Genomic DNA, 14,977 nt, shown 5'->3' with positions numbered 1-14,977 from the left:
TAGGCTAACCTTCTGTTTATGACACAAAGCTCATTAGTTATGAAAGGAGTGTGTTTAAAGTTTGTGGGGCGAGGCAAAAAAATGAACTCTGTTTAATCCAATAATGACTCACACGGGTACCTAAACCAAACAGGAAGGACAGAGATGTACTTGATTTTAAAAAATTTGTCTGCATTTGCATACACATAGGCGAGCGTTAATTTCTGAGGACGTGGACAACCATTGCTCCAGTCAGACTCTAAATGTCCACGTCTTATGTGTGGTTAAAAGCAAAATTACCTCTGACCTTAATGGGTTCTGAAAAGGGTGTGGCTAAAGTGTAGGGGGTGGGGCTAGTTTGCACCACTTACAATTACAACTCTCCACTGAGACCAATGATGCCTCCTCAAGAGTCTGTGACAGACGGTTCATTAGCACTTGATTTATAGAGCACCTTTTAAAACTCAGGTTACAAAATTCATTGCACCAACATCAATACAGGAAAATGAAACAGAAAGCACACAGTGCATACATGATAATACAAGAAACACAAACAACATAATGCATGTATGACCAACAGAAAACAGAGAGCATAAGTCCCACCCAGAGCTGACTTGTTTCTAATAACGTAACCTAAAAAACAGTTGACAGACCCAACTGATCTAACATGAAGACGGATATTGTTCTTGAGTCCAGGTGCAAGGGCAGCAAAAGAACATTAGCCTTTAGAATTACACTCTGTACGCTGCAGAACCAACAGCTTTTGATTTGCTGACCAAAGTGGTGGCCTCGGTGGTTTAACGGGTCAGAAGCTCAGGAATATAAGCAGGAGCTTGGCTGAGAAGTGCCTCATAAGTAATTAAAAGAATCTTAAAATCAATCCTGAACTTCACAGGTAACCACCAAGATAATGGGCTGGCTGCAGCTTTTTGAACAAGCTGGAGACGTACTTGACCTCCATGCCAAAGTCAGCCTTCTAGGGTGAAAACTGTGGCTGCCAAAGGGTGGGATTTTTTTATGGATGGACCGACTGACTGTCTGACAGAGGGACCTATCGCACTGGTCACAGCTAAAAATAGAAACATACCAACGATGGCATGCGTTTTGTGACTTAATTTATAGTTATTTATCCTCCTTAGCATTTCATGCATTGAAGTTCCTTTTTCGCCTGGAGTCCATGGGCTTTACCACACTCCGCTTGAGCACTAAGAATTTGCATGTACATCTCTCGCAATCAGGAGAATAATTTCCCATAGTGTGATCATGCGTGACCTCCAACCTGCATCCATTTTCATTCACTGTAGTAAATGACAGAACATTGGTATTAACATACAGAGATGTGACAAGTTAAATGACAAACCTGAATAAATGAGTGGAGAAGCATAACAAATGCAAATGCTTCCATTCAAGGCATGAAGGTCACTGAATGGTATGATGTGTATGAGAATGATGTGAATTATATGGCATGGCCTAGTGCTGACAAAATAGACAACGCTCTCCACCACAATCATCAGAAAAGCAAATGAGGGACTTTTTTTTTTTTTTTTTTAGGAAAATAGCCTTGGTGCCTTCAGTGGAGATCAGAGAGTTGTATAATCTATGCAGAGATGCATTGAAGTTGTTTTTGGTGCCTAGTGGTGACCCAACTCCCCGCTGAGACAGCCAATGTTGTTTTTTTCCCCCTTAAAGCTGCTACACGCAACTCTGGAGGAAGATAGTTGATTCCTTGTCTCATTTCCAGGTTGTCAAATACCGATGCTTTGGGCTGGTGGCTCAACCTGAACCATCGAGCATCTGTATTTGATGACCTGGGAAAGAGACTCAACAATCAACTATCTTTCTCCAGAGTTTCCAGAAGGAGCTTTAATTTGTCACCCATCTGTAACTACTGAAGCCTAAAATTACTTTCTGTCCACCTACCTTCCTTTCTTTCTCCTTCTATGTCAGCACGTATCCTGCATGGCTACAGCAGGTCTCATCAGCTGCTGTGATGAGAGTTGGGCTTTGGTGTAAATGTCCAGGCCAAAACCAGAAACACCACAAACACTAACAGCAAACAGTTTCTGCAGCAGTCAGCGTGTCTCCCTGGGACCCAGACTTCCAAAAACACAACCCCAATTCCAAAAGACAAGACAAAGACAATATATTTAATGTTCAAACTGACAAATTTTATTGTTGAATCTGATGCCTGAAAAACATAAAAATATTGGGAAAATGTCATGTTTACCAGTGTGTTACATCAACTTTTCTTTGAACAACAGTCAGCAAGCATTCAGAAACTGAAGGCACTAATTGCTGAAGTCTATGCTTCATAATGCTGCTGCAGGCAGGCCAGTTTAGCACACAACAATGTCACCTGGATGCCAGCATATGTTGCTCCAAAACCTGTACCTTACAACATTAACGGTTCCTTCACAGATGTGACACTTAGCTATGCCATGGGCACTAAGACACCCTCATACCATCACAGATGCTGGCTTTTGAAGTTAGCGCTAGCCTGGAGGGTCCTTTTCCTCTGAAGTCCAGAAGACACGACATCCATGATTTCCAAAAACAATCTAAAATGTGGTCTCATCAGGCCACGGCACACTTGTCCACTTTGCGTCACTCTCAGATGAACTCCAGAGAAATACGCGGCATTTCTGGATGTTGTTGATATACGTCTTAACTTGCATTTGTAGAAGCAGTGTCAAACTGTCGCAGAGCCCATATAACCATACTCTTTGTACAGCCATGTTCATTTAAAATCCCGACTGCCAAACATCACAGGGATTCAGTGTTGGTTTTTGGCTTTACCCCCTGTGTGCAGAGATTTCTCCAGATTCTCTGAATCTTTTAATGATATTATGGATTGTAGATGGTGCTATTTTTAACCATTAGTGAGGTGGCTGTTACATTTCTTGATGGCAGCTGTATTTTGTGACTGTTTTAGAGTTATTGCTCCCTGTGTTGAATGTCATAAAAGTATTGTCGTCACTGAGAACTGCTTTATATCTGTCATTCCATGCTTCCTGTCAATGTTTTATGAAATGCTGTCTGTGTTATACTTTGCTAATATGTGAACCAATAAAAACAGGTCCACTACCCATTTTTGAACCTGACACTAAATTTGGGGAATGTTCTAGACATATCCATAAGGGGTCTGAAAGGAGACAAACCTTGCAATATCAGTTGGTGACCTGCAAAGGACTTGCCACATCAGCCTACTACAGATGGATATGATGGATGGGATGCTCTGCGTCCTCTTCATTATCGGGTCACTCTTTTGCTACAAGGATGTGTTGGTAAGGAAATGAGCCATATAGAGAATATTTGCTCCTTGACAGCCCTCCATTTTCCCAGGCATCCCCGTCCGCAGTGCTGACGTCATATCTAGATGCGGGCCATCACAAGACGAATGCTATGTTGTCAGTACCCTCACATCATGAGACTCGGCTCATGTGGATGGAGCCCTGCAGTCCATTTTCCCCTGTGGTTTTCCTTGAATCAACACGACAAGCCATTCTTGGGGGTGGCTGCGATTGCAGAGAGCGTTACCCCTGTCACAGCTAATATGCCCCCTGTTGGTGAGGATCAAGGCAGGAACAGTTGGTCAGAAGGACACACTTAACCAAGGAGTGACTCAAGTAATGACGCTGTCACCCTGGCGAGTCCCATAGTTCTAGAGACTGTTTTCTCAGATGACAGTTGGGGTCAGCCACTTATGGTTCGCATTGAGTGAATTTAGGGTTTTAGGGTTTGTTGGACGATCTAAAGTGCTCTTGTTCTGTCCACCACTGCAGCCTAAAAAAAATCTAAATGAATGTACTTTTAAGTCGTGTGGGTAGACAAGAATTTCCCCACTGTCCTGTTCAATTAGTTCCACATTGTTTTACTCCTACCTCTACCGGACAGAGGCTTGTTGCATTCTACTATCAGGTGTATGCGTAATTTATTTCCTCTTGTCAATTTAAGTCTGGCAAGAGGGCTGTGTTCTGTCACTTTATCTTAATATGCCTCCTGCAGGGACTGAGGTGGAGGACACAGAGTGTGTTGAAATCCCCTCAGTGGGAGCTTCCGGTGGAGCTCACAACTCTCTGGAGCCCTCTTTGAGCAAATCGAGTAGATTTCATTTAAGGTCCTCTCTCTCCCAAGACAGCTTTTCCACTGGCTTTGACTTCAGCCCAATGGGTGAGTAATTTTTACACCAGTCTGCCATCAGGCCACCCAAGTTACTTGTCAGGTTGAGGAAACCAACTTGTTTGTTTGCCAGACAGTAAAACCTAACCATGAAGAGCCAGTGGAAGAAAAATACAACCCCAAAAGTCATGCTTGACTGACAGTCTTTTGCAAGCACTGCATACACAAGCATCACGTTTTTGTGACTTTGTGGCAGGGGACAAAAATTTTTTGAACAAAAGGAGAATTCCAGAAACTGCAAATATGATCTTCACCTCCAAGACAAAACTTTCCGCTCCACATCTGCGTCACAGTTTCTTTTTTCAGCTTTTTTGGTGGATTATTACTACAGTTTCCTCTCTCGGGGCAAATCCCATGCTTCCTGCTACCCCACAATGTCTTGAGAAGCAACTTATCCCATGCCTTATCAGCCCATAAAAAAACAAATCAGGGCAGTTCAGCATTGTGTCTTTTTTCCTTCAACCTCAGGCTAAAAAGATAATGGGGAAATTGCATTGAATGTTTGCAGGTGAGAGCAGCACGTGGATGGAAAAAGGAGAAAAAGAGGTGACGAGTCTTCATTGCCTCTGCTGAGAAAGGGTGTCTACCCGGGTGTAGCAATCACTGCCAATCGGAGCTGGGACTGAATACCGATCGTACCCTTTCCAAATGAAGAAAAAATGGGTGTTGGTGGGTTTTTGGCCACTGTCAAAAGGGGCTTTAGTGGTGATCTCTTGCATATCCTTCAAAAGGAGCCAAAACAAATAGTACTACACCTCTGGAAGTGATGTGCTCTAGAGGGTCTCCTGAGACCATTCTTGGCTTGTTAGAGCACCTTTTTGTCTGTTCTGCACAGAGAGTGGATCAAACCAATTGAGCCACTCAAGGGCTCTTCCTGTACTCACAGAACTAGAGTACAACCAAATCATGTAGGTAAATTATCATATGTAAATTAATCTATATTTGTGCAACCACTGTCATTTTAAAGGTCTTATTTAGCATTTTTGCAACGTGTTTCAACAAGGGGCCAAGGGAAAGAGACAGTGCACAGGTGAAGTGAGTTGAGGTGACGTTTACATGGCATCATTGCTGCGCGTGTATCTAAAGCTTGGTTTTGAGTGCATGCGTGCACGTTGGCATTTAGCTAATAACTGCTGCATATGACATGAAATGAGAGTTGAAAAAACAACAGTAACATTATGTGCTCAGTTCACAGCGTGCTGGTCCTCCAAGGCAAATTCACAAAGGTGTGTGTGTGCACGTGTGTGTGTGTGTGTGAGAAAGAGAAACGAAGAGCGCACGTAGCCGTATTGGCAGGTGCACAAGAATGCTCAATGTTATATAATTTAGCATGGTTTCTTGTGACCTGGAAAGAAACAATACTCATGTTACACCTCTTCAAAGAAAATGAGCCGCAGCACACTGCAGTGTGTTTGTGTGTGTGTGTGTCTGGGTTGTTCTCTGCCACAGAGTAACTAAGCCAACTCAGAGAGGGAGAAACGAGGAGCAGGGGAATGCAGTGAAGGAGATAAATGTTTTTTATTCAGAGGAGCCCAGCCTGTGGCGCCGTGCTCCTTCTCTTTTTTCCTCTCGTTTAATTAAGAAAGCAATCCCTCCTTCCCCTGAGCTCCCTCACTCTTAGTCTCACTCGTTCTGGCGGAAGCCACGTTTAATAAATGATCATGATGATAATGGGGGGTGACAGAGAGTGGTGTGTGGGTGTACATGCACGTGTGTGCATGTGTGGCTGTCAACACCATTTCGACACATATAGCAGCCTTGCTCCAGTAACACAGAATTAAGATTTTACATGTGACACAGTGAATTAATTGTGCCAACGTACAGTAGAGGAGCAGAAAATTAACTTTACAATAACAAGCAAAGCTGCACTTAAATCATTTTTACGGCATCAATGACAGTTATTTTTTCATCTTTTTCATGTATTTTCTGGCTCTGCTTGGTGCCACCCAGCAAATACCGCTAAAGTAGCATTTTGTCATAATTCATCATTCTGCAGAGGAAAAATAAAGCGAGTTGAGTGTGTGGGATGTTCCCATATGGAGTACAATGGTTTTACACCTGAATTGGCTTTACTGAAATTGAATTTGAATATTTTTGTCATTACATCAAAAGAATCTATTCCATCATAACAGGACGGGCTGTGTTCATACCAGCAGTTTGGTTCCCTCGTGGCTCCCTGGTTTTAGTTCATTGAGGTATCAAGAAATGCCTCATGTCTTCCTGATGTTTGTCATTATCATTTCACATCCAGGAAGGCATGAACTGTTAACAGCATTAAATCTTAAAAAGTTTTCCCAATGCCCTCTGCTGTCATGGAAAAAATGTCTTGGTTTACGACTTGTTCTCCAGATTGAGCAACAAAATACTTTTGTCAATGCCCTCTAGACCAAAGGAGTGTTTTGTGATCTGGCACCGCTGGTTGGACAACATTAATTTTCTGTGCCTTCAAAAGTTGATACAAATCACTGTGCCATGGTTAAGGGCTGGTTAGGTTTAGGCAGATAAAATGTAGACGGGCTCCGGGAAAGAGAGGGATTTGGGTGAAAATTACTGCTTTGTTAAGGTAAGAGGACCTTTGTGGGCCATGCTTTAACAAAAAACAAAGTTGACCCTCACTAGGAAACAAGAAATCAAAAAGGGTCTCCAAAGTTAAGGCTTTTGCACTGATGCATTTTGCATTTGTACACTGATAATGTCTTTTGATCCTGTGTCCAGTTAATACAAACTTTGACATCAACAACAGAATTTCACTAAGCAATGTTGTGGCTTTCTTTTTTTTTCAGACCAGTGTCAAATTTTCAAAGGTTTGCAAGGTTTGCTTGTTACATGCACACATCTGACCAATCAAACTGCATGTGATTGACAACATTGCATTGATGAGGATGAGGAATAGCAAAGTTCAGTATGATGATGGTCAACAGTTTACGGAAAAAGTCTTTGTTTAAACAAAGTAAGCTAGGTGAACCAAGCAGCAACCAAGCACTTGCTGGAATGACTGATTTTGTTGCTCTTCTTGGGACAGTCTACAGCATGAAGCTCACAATAAAATCTGAGAATATAATATTATTAAAATATTATTTCTTTCATGTAATAAAACAGTGAGAGTGCTAATTGTCAGATGAAAGTAAAAGTCATTGCAGAAACTAAACTCCAATGACTCCTATAAATTACACAAGAGTTTATTAAACTACTGAAAACTGAACTTAGCTTTTAAAGGTCCAGTGAATATGATTTCTTGGGCTCTATTGACATATTAAGGCAGAAATGTAATATAACATTCATAGGTAGGTTTTCATTTGTGCATAACCACCTGAAAATAAGAATCTCTGTGTTTTCTTTACCTTATAAATGCTTTTCTGATAGGGTCAGATTTGAAAAATGTAAATTCCCAAGGGGACAGATATTTATATTTCCTATGTTTGACCTGTAATGCACCTTTTATTTTTTTCTCCACTTAATTAATTTCACCACTGAAAAAGAAAACAACTTTGGAATCCTAGATTAGCTTTTTGTTTTAATCAGCACAATGTTGCATTTAACTTCTTTGAAATTCAATTTGACTCCTAAATTCCCTGTGGCTAAACAACTTGAGTTAAAACTTTTTAATATGCGTCTCTCTGCACTTAACAACATATATAACCAATGACTTAGCCTACTGATAAAATGATGATCTTCTAATAAGCAATGTAAATACCTATAAATTTAACATGCTAGCAGGTTATTTAAATGAAATCATAACAATGTACTTTTTTTCCCCCAAATTTATGAATAACCTAAAGTCTGGACTGAGGTGATTAAAGGGCTGGCATTTCAATAGGCTTGTCTTAGACTGAGCTGCTCCAATGAGCTGGACCTCTTCCATTGAGGCCGCCATGTTGCACCACCATGTTTCTACAGTAGCGCAGAACAGACAAACCAAACACTGGCTTCAGATAGGGCCTTTCATGTGTTTGGCAGCCACTGTAGGTTTTTCCTTCACCTTTGAAAGGGGACAGTGAGACGACGTGCAATCTGCAAACTCACTGCTGGATGCCATAAATCCTACGCACTGCTCCTTTAAAAATGGTGCCTATTGTGCCCTCCCCATGGATAACAACACGTTGAACCGGCACATATTATTTCAGCGTGTAAACCAGCATGTTTTGTGTAGGTCAGCACTGTAACCCCCCCTGCTGTGAATGAATGTGAACACCAGAAAATGGCTGCAGATGGGAGCTGTTCCATCAAGTGAAAGAAAAACATGAGCAGAGGAAACCCTGCACTTAGGCTGTTATGGTGCAACATATTAATACACAGCGGGGCCTGTGCCTTAAGTAGCTAGCAGCTAGTTAGAATTAGTGTTTAAGAATGTTCAGTATTGTGCCCGAGGAGTTTTATTCTAAAATTAGCATCTGTGTGTGAAAAAGTCACAGTTGTGGTTAGTGTGGCCCGGCTTTACTGTAGTGTAAAGGCACTGGGGTGAATGGGCAGAGTATGGCTACCCTACAACTGATCCATGCTGACATTTGTTGGGGGTGGAGCAGCGGTAGCAGTGGTTCACGACAGGGGAGGAGGGGGAGAAAAGATGAAAGGAGAAGCTAAGAATGGGGAGGGTAATGAGTGGAGTAAATGGAAACGCAAGAAGCATAGGACGCATAGGCAAGAGAGGAGCAGAGTGGCAGAAATGAGGGGAGAACATAGGAGCAGAAATTGGAATGGGACAAGTTATGAGATGGGAGAATAGGAACATGGAAAGATAAGATGAAAGGGAAGGGTGGCTTAAAAAGGGGGGGGGGGGGCAGGAGAGATGAAGACAAAAGGAGAGAGCAGGACAGAATGAGGAGAACAAAACAGGGTAGAGGAGGGAACAGGGATAATGGAGAAAAGAAAAGTAGACTTGGGAGTTGGAAAGAAGAAATGGTAGGAACAAGGACAAGAGGGGGAAAGGGAAAGATAAAGACGTGTAGAAGGAGGAAAAAAGTAGAAAAGTGGCACAATAAACAATGTTGACATGAATCTCTTTAATCTACTGTGTGTGACAGCCATGAAGCAGGTGACGACATCATGGAAACAGCTAAATCCACCAAAACTAAAACCATGCCTCAAAACTAATTTTAGATGTGGAAAAAATTTGCATATACAATTAGAACCAACATACAAAAAAATTGAAAAGCTCTGTTTGCTATTATCTTTTAATTTATCACTTTTTTGTTTCCTTTCTTTCCGTGGTCGGAACAAAGGCAACCCACCAGACAAGAATACTGGAATTGGAAAATTCTCCCCAAAACCCAAATTATGTTCATGCACGAGCGCTGGGTATTGGTACTAAGTTACTTTGAGGTTTCGGTTAAAATAACCCAGAAACCAAGTAGCGTCAAAACTTCTCCAGTCAAATGATACCTTCAACCGATCCTTTTTGTACCCAGATCTAGAAATAAAACAACCATTTATATGGTTTTGCTGGCAACCAATCACTGCAAATGTTCTACATAAAGTAGAACTTTAGAAAAAAGGTACTGAATGAAGAATAATGAATTGGTATAGTGTCACTTTAAGGGTACTAGAATTGGTACTGGTATTGTACTTTTTCAAATGATACCCAGTCCTGTCATTTTTCACACCCAATGCCAACATTTTTATATGCACATGGCAACTAGGGTGTGGTTAAGCATGGGTGTTGAATTAGGTATGTCCCTACCAATGTCCAGGGATGACTGATTTGTCCCCAGCTATAATTTTGAGCAAAAAAGTTAAATATAACCACTGCCAGTGAGATTTAGTTTTGTGACGACAGACCTGTGCCAATTATAGACCCAAACCATGCATTTTCAAATTTTGAAAGATTGTGTGCTCCCCCTCATGGTTTGGTTTTCTACTTAACTATAGCCATGGGTCTTTTTTCAGTGCCAAAATATTTAATATGAATTAATGTACCCGGGGAAAGGGATGTCTGGGGTCCCCTGTAATCTTAGTCAGCGCTCCTCTGGCAGCAGCACAGTGTCTCTCCGTCTGCCTCTACACTGTGCACCTCAGGCAGGAGACTGAGAGCTTTTCGCAAGCTTATGGATGGAGAAAGTATGTCAACAGAAGGCAACAGAAGAACAGGCAGACAAAACAATGTAGAGTGGGGGAGAACACAGCAGCAGATTTTATAATGATGAGAAGACGAAACCTGGGTCGTTTTGTTCACTCCCCGTGAGCGCCCTTGAGAGAAAGATTGTGTTTACGGTTAATAAAAAGGTGGATTATGACTGCAGGCAGCCATCCACCATCCTAGTTACTGCAGCCACACTTCATATTGACACTGGACACAATTACTCATGTGTAGAATCATCATGTATGTAGAGTATTGGGGTGGAAATAGTTGGATAAAATCCTAAAATAGAAGGATAAAATAAGTAAACACAGAAGCACTGAGGATGTAAATTTAATTGTAAGTGAAAAATGAAATCAGGAACAAAGAAAGGATAGAGAAGAGGAGACAGAGAGATGCCAAAACCTGCAAGGACAGACAGATAAATGGTCACAGTGACACAGGAAAAGAAATTACTGCAGGACAGACTGAAGGTGCAAGAGGGAGGCCAAAAAAGACAGAGGGATATCCCTAGATCTCTGTGCTCCTTTCTGATGAGTGTTCTTTGCAGAAACATATTTTATTCATCCACTGCCTCGCTTCCTCCCTCACATCCTTTCTCCCTCTACTTGCTTATCATCTCCTTTTCTTTCCACGGTTGCTCCCAGGCTCAGGGACTGTTGCTTGCTTCTTTTGCACATGTTTTTTCTCTTATCTCTGTTTTTTTTTTTTTTTTGCATCTCTTGCTCTTTTTGCCCCCTCTTGGCTTCTTCTTCTGCCTTTTTTTTCTGCCCCTTCACCATCAAACATTGCATTGCAACCAATTACTCTAATTTCTGGAGTCATGTCACGGCTGTGACATATATCAAACTACCCCTCATATGAGAATTAAGACATACATGCAGTAAATGGAGCAGGACAGATGTGCTATTGCACTGAGGAATAGGCTGCTGAGTGCAGTCATGTATAGTAAACATGCAGGCGTAAACATGTATAAACACATCAACAAATAAACAGATGCAAAGCTGCTGTGGTCACATGTCTTCAACTATGTCTGTCTCTCTCTGTATATTATTCCTTCTCACAGAAACAAAAACAACGCATTGTGTAGCAACACACTGTAAAATAATAATAAATTAGCATCCAGACTGTCTTAAAAGTTTAAGTTAAATGTGAAAAGACAAGCTGAGGTAATTTTGTGATGATTCAGAACAAATAAACTACTCTAATCAAATAATTATATAATAGGCTTAAGATATATTAAGTTAAACCAATAACTCTTAAGTCACATTGACAAACATTACAAACTTGAAGTTGAAGAAACTTGAAATTTGATTTCCTTTACATTTTCTCAGTTTGAAAAGTCAGTTTATTCTTTCTGACTCAGAACTTAGAGCAGCAGCTGCTCCTGTTGGAGCTATTTAGTTCCAGCCTTGGCAGACAGACAATATATGAAAATGCTCCCAGTGAATTTATTAAATTTTAAGAATTCAGTACTAACCTTCATTATTTTTTGCAGGGATTTCATAATCTTAAAGTGTATTAGAGCCACATAGCAAAAAAGAATGGTCTCAGGATAGTTTTAAATGTCACACATTGAATGCTGATAATAAGCTGCTAATAAGCTGATCACGTTTCCTTTGAAACTTAATTTAATGAGTTGATTGAACTCTGTTCAGTACATTCATTCAACTCATCATATCAAGCTAAAAGACTTAAAGTTAGAAGAACTTATGTTAATAAATTCTTAAGTATTCTGCAAATACAATAGAATTTTTTTTTATTTAACTGAAAGAAATACATAAAATTTGAATATTTAGGTCAAGTTAATGAGAAAAGATTAGTTGATTCCACTAAATTCCTGTATGATTTTTACAGTGCATACTGCTATGGAAGACAAAGAGCAGTGACAGTCAGTTGAATGGGGTCATTACAGTGTTGTACTGTATGGGGACATGACCTACTGGAAACTTCAGACTGTGTGAAACTGGTCTCAAAAGCAATATGTATCAGCTACACTGGTCAAGCTGGAGTAATGGAATTGTTCTTTTCAATGGCTGATAAACCAAACCTATTACATTAAACCTATAGGGGCACTGTTACGCCGATCTGAAGCGCAGGAGGAGCAATGGATTCAGTTTTTTCAGGGTGTGTCCATATCTACCTTTGCCGGCTTGCGCCAGGGGTGCAGGGGTATCCTGTTCTGTCCCGCCCCTTGTAGCAAAAGTGCACAGTGAGATACGCCTATCAGCTGCGCCCAAGTACCTTGATTAATTCACAGGTGAGTTAAGGCTGAACATGCAATGAACCAATCCGAGAGTCAGCTCTCACCACCTTTAAGAAGGAGGTGTGCCTGGAGCACAAGCGGTGTCAGCATGATGATGGATTTACTAGGAGGAAACAAGGAGGAATGATTTTTAAGCAAGGAGACAGGTCTCGTTGTTTGAGAAGTGAAAGTGCGAGAGTGTGCAATATATGGAGACGGCAGGACGTTTTACACATGCGCATGCTGTTTGAGATTAATGTAAGGTGTATTTTGAGTGAGTGTGTGTGTGTGTGTGTGTGTGTGTGTGTGTGTGTGTGAGTGAGTGTGGCCTTGCTATCTTGTGAAGGCAGACCAGTTGTGCCATTGACTTTGCCTTTCAACCAGGTTTTAGCCAATCTATGGTGCAAATGGTTTTTACTCCAATGCAAGATAGCAAACGCGCCGGGCCACGCCTTCGTTTTGCCTTCATTTTTAGACGTGCCAGTGCAGAGTGCATTTGCTATCTTGCAGACATATAAAAAATGGCAACTGCGCTGATGTAAGATAGCAAATCCACCCGCAACATTGGCACAACAGCTTTGTACTGGGTGTAAGACAGAGCTCATAGTCTGCCTAGAGATTGAATAACAAAAAAAAGAGAAAGCAGGGCTTGGTGATATAGCTAAAATTTTTCACAATAAAATGTTTTATTTCTGTCAAAATCAAAAATGATTAATCATTTTTAATGACCTACTATTAATAAAGACCAGAACTACTTTATTTACTTTACTACTTTATTTTAATTTAACAACTTTATTTGGCACAAAGGTAATAGACTTGCCACCAAATTGGCAAGCTTACCTGCTCTTTTTTTATTCACAGTTTCATCACCATCTGCTCTCATTTTCTCACTCCACACTGTCCAGACTCAAATACGTAGTTAAGACTTTAAAGGGACTCAATAAATGGTCTGAAGTCTATTTTTTTGGCATGAGTGATTCCTGTAAATAATTTCTGATTACCAATATTCTGTCTTCACAATTTTTAGAGGAGTGCCGAGGACTGATATAGATCTGAACATTATGATGTCACAGTGAAGTTGACCTTTGACCTTTTGGATACAAAATGTCATCACTTCATTATTTTAGATATTTGTGTGAAATTTTGTCACAATTAGCTTAGACATTCTTGAGTTATGGCCAAAAACATTTAATTGTGAGGTCACACTGACCTTAACCTTTAATCACCAAACTTAATTTTTGACTCAGTTGGGTGTCCCAAACTTGAAGGACTTCTGTCCAGGTGTTCTTGAGATGTCACGTTCACAAGAATGGGACAGATGTGAGGTCACAGTGACCTTGACCTTTGACCATCAAAATATAACCAGTTCATTCTGGAGTCTAAGTTTGTGCCAAATTTGAAGATATTCTGTCAAAACTTACGAATGTGACAGACACAGAGACATTCTATTGTGTGGATGAATGCATATGTGCTGTGGCTGAGGCTATTGCAAGTGCCGAGGCATAAAAAGAGGCAAAAATTTAAAAAATGAATGAATTAATTAAAAAAAAACAAAACAAAACAAAAAAAAACAAAAAACAGAGACAATAGAAAGTCACAGTGATTTCTGTCACTGGTTAAAAATTCAGTTGTATAATGAAAACCAAAACAATAAAAGGGTGAAGGACTGTCTGTCATATACTGTAATCTTGTGATCTGCAATTTGGGCCAATTAATGCGAGTGTTTGAATGAGTCAGGAGGAATGACTCACATTTTTGTACCACTGCACACACAGCTGTGTGCCACTATTTGTAGCCAGCTCTTCTGAGTATGTGACTTGCTCAATTACTTTACAAAAACAAGTGAAATGAAATGAAAGATTTTCTCATTTCACTGAAAGAGCCTGAAAGAGCCATCTCCCTGGAGGAGAACCAATCACCGCTGCAGACTCTTGGCAACTAATCTCTGACTGGCATTAGGGCCAATTGAGACCAAAAAAGAGGACAATAGACTGTCTGTGAAACAGTGGTAAAATTTCACCATAATTCAATTTATTGGTAAATATAGGCACAGAGGGAGGAAGGGCGGCTGTAGGTTTTAGGTTTTTAGGCCTTAGCTTGACTGTGAGCGACTGTCATGGTTGAAGGCAGCCTCATTCTTGTCTCTGCTGTGATTTGGACTGAATCAATCAAGCACACACAAATTGGTCTCTTGATAAGACTTGCCTCGGGCGGCCATGCAGATATCCTACAGCCAAATCGAGAGTAAGGCGGTATAAGGCAAACCAGCGTGACTTGAATAACAACCAACGCTTAACCTTCAGAAACTTAAATTCATCAATAATTCTGCTAAATTATTCAAACCTCTGTCCGTGGCTCTCTCCGTCCCTGTCTCTCCCTCTGAGTCTGGCACAATGGCGCCCTGTGGGCTTCCTGCGCTGACAGGAAGAGAGCTGCTTTTCACAGCCGGCCAAGACACACAGCTGAGCGGAAGACGAGCCCCCTTTCTGAGCTTGTCTCTC

Source organism: Lutjanus erythropterus, chromosome 4 (assembly GCF_056507025.1).
Source record: "Lutjanus erythropterus isolate fLutEry1 chromosome 4, fLutEry1.hap2, whole genome shotgun sequence".
Classification (NCBI taxonomy): domain Eukaryota; kingdom Metazoa; phylum Chordata; class Actinopteri; order Lutjaniformes; family Lutjanidae; genus Lutjanus; species Lutjanus erythropterus.
Note: the sequence above shows the minus strand (reverse complement) of the source record.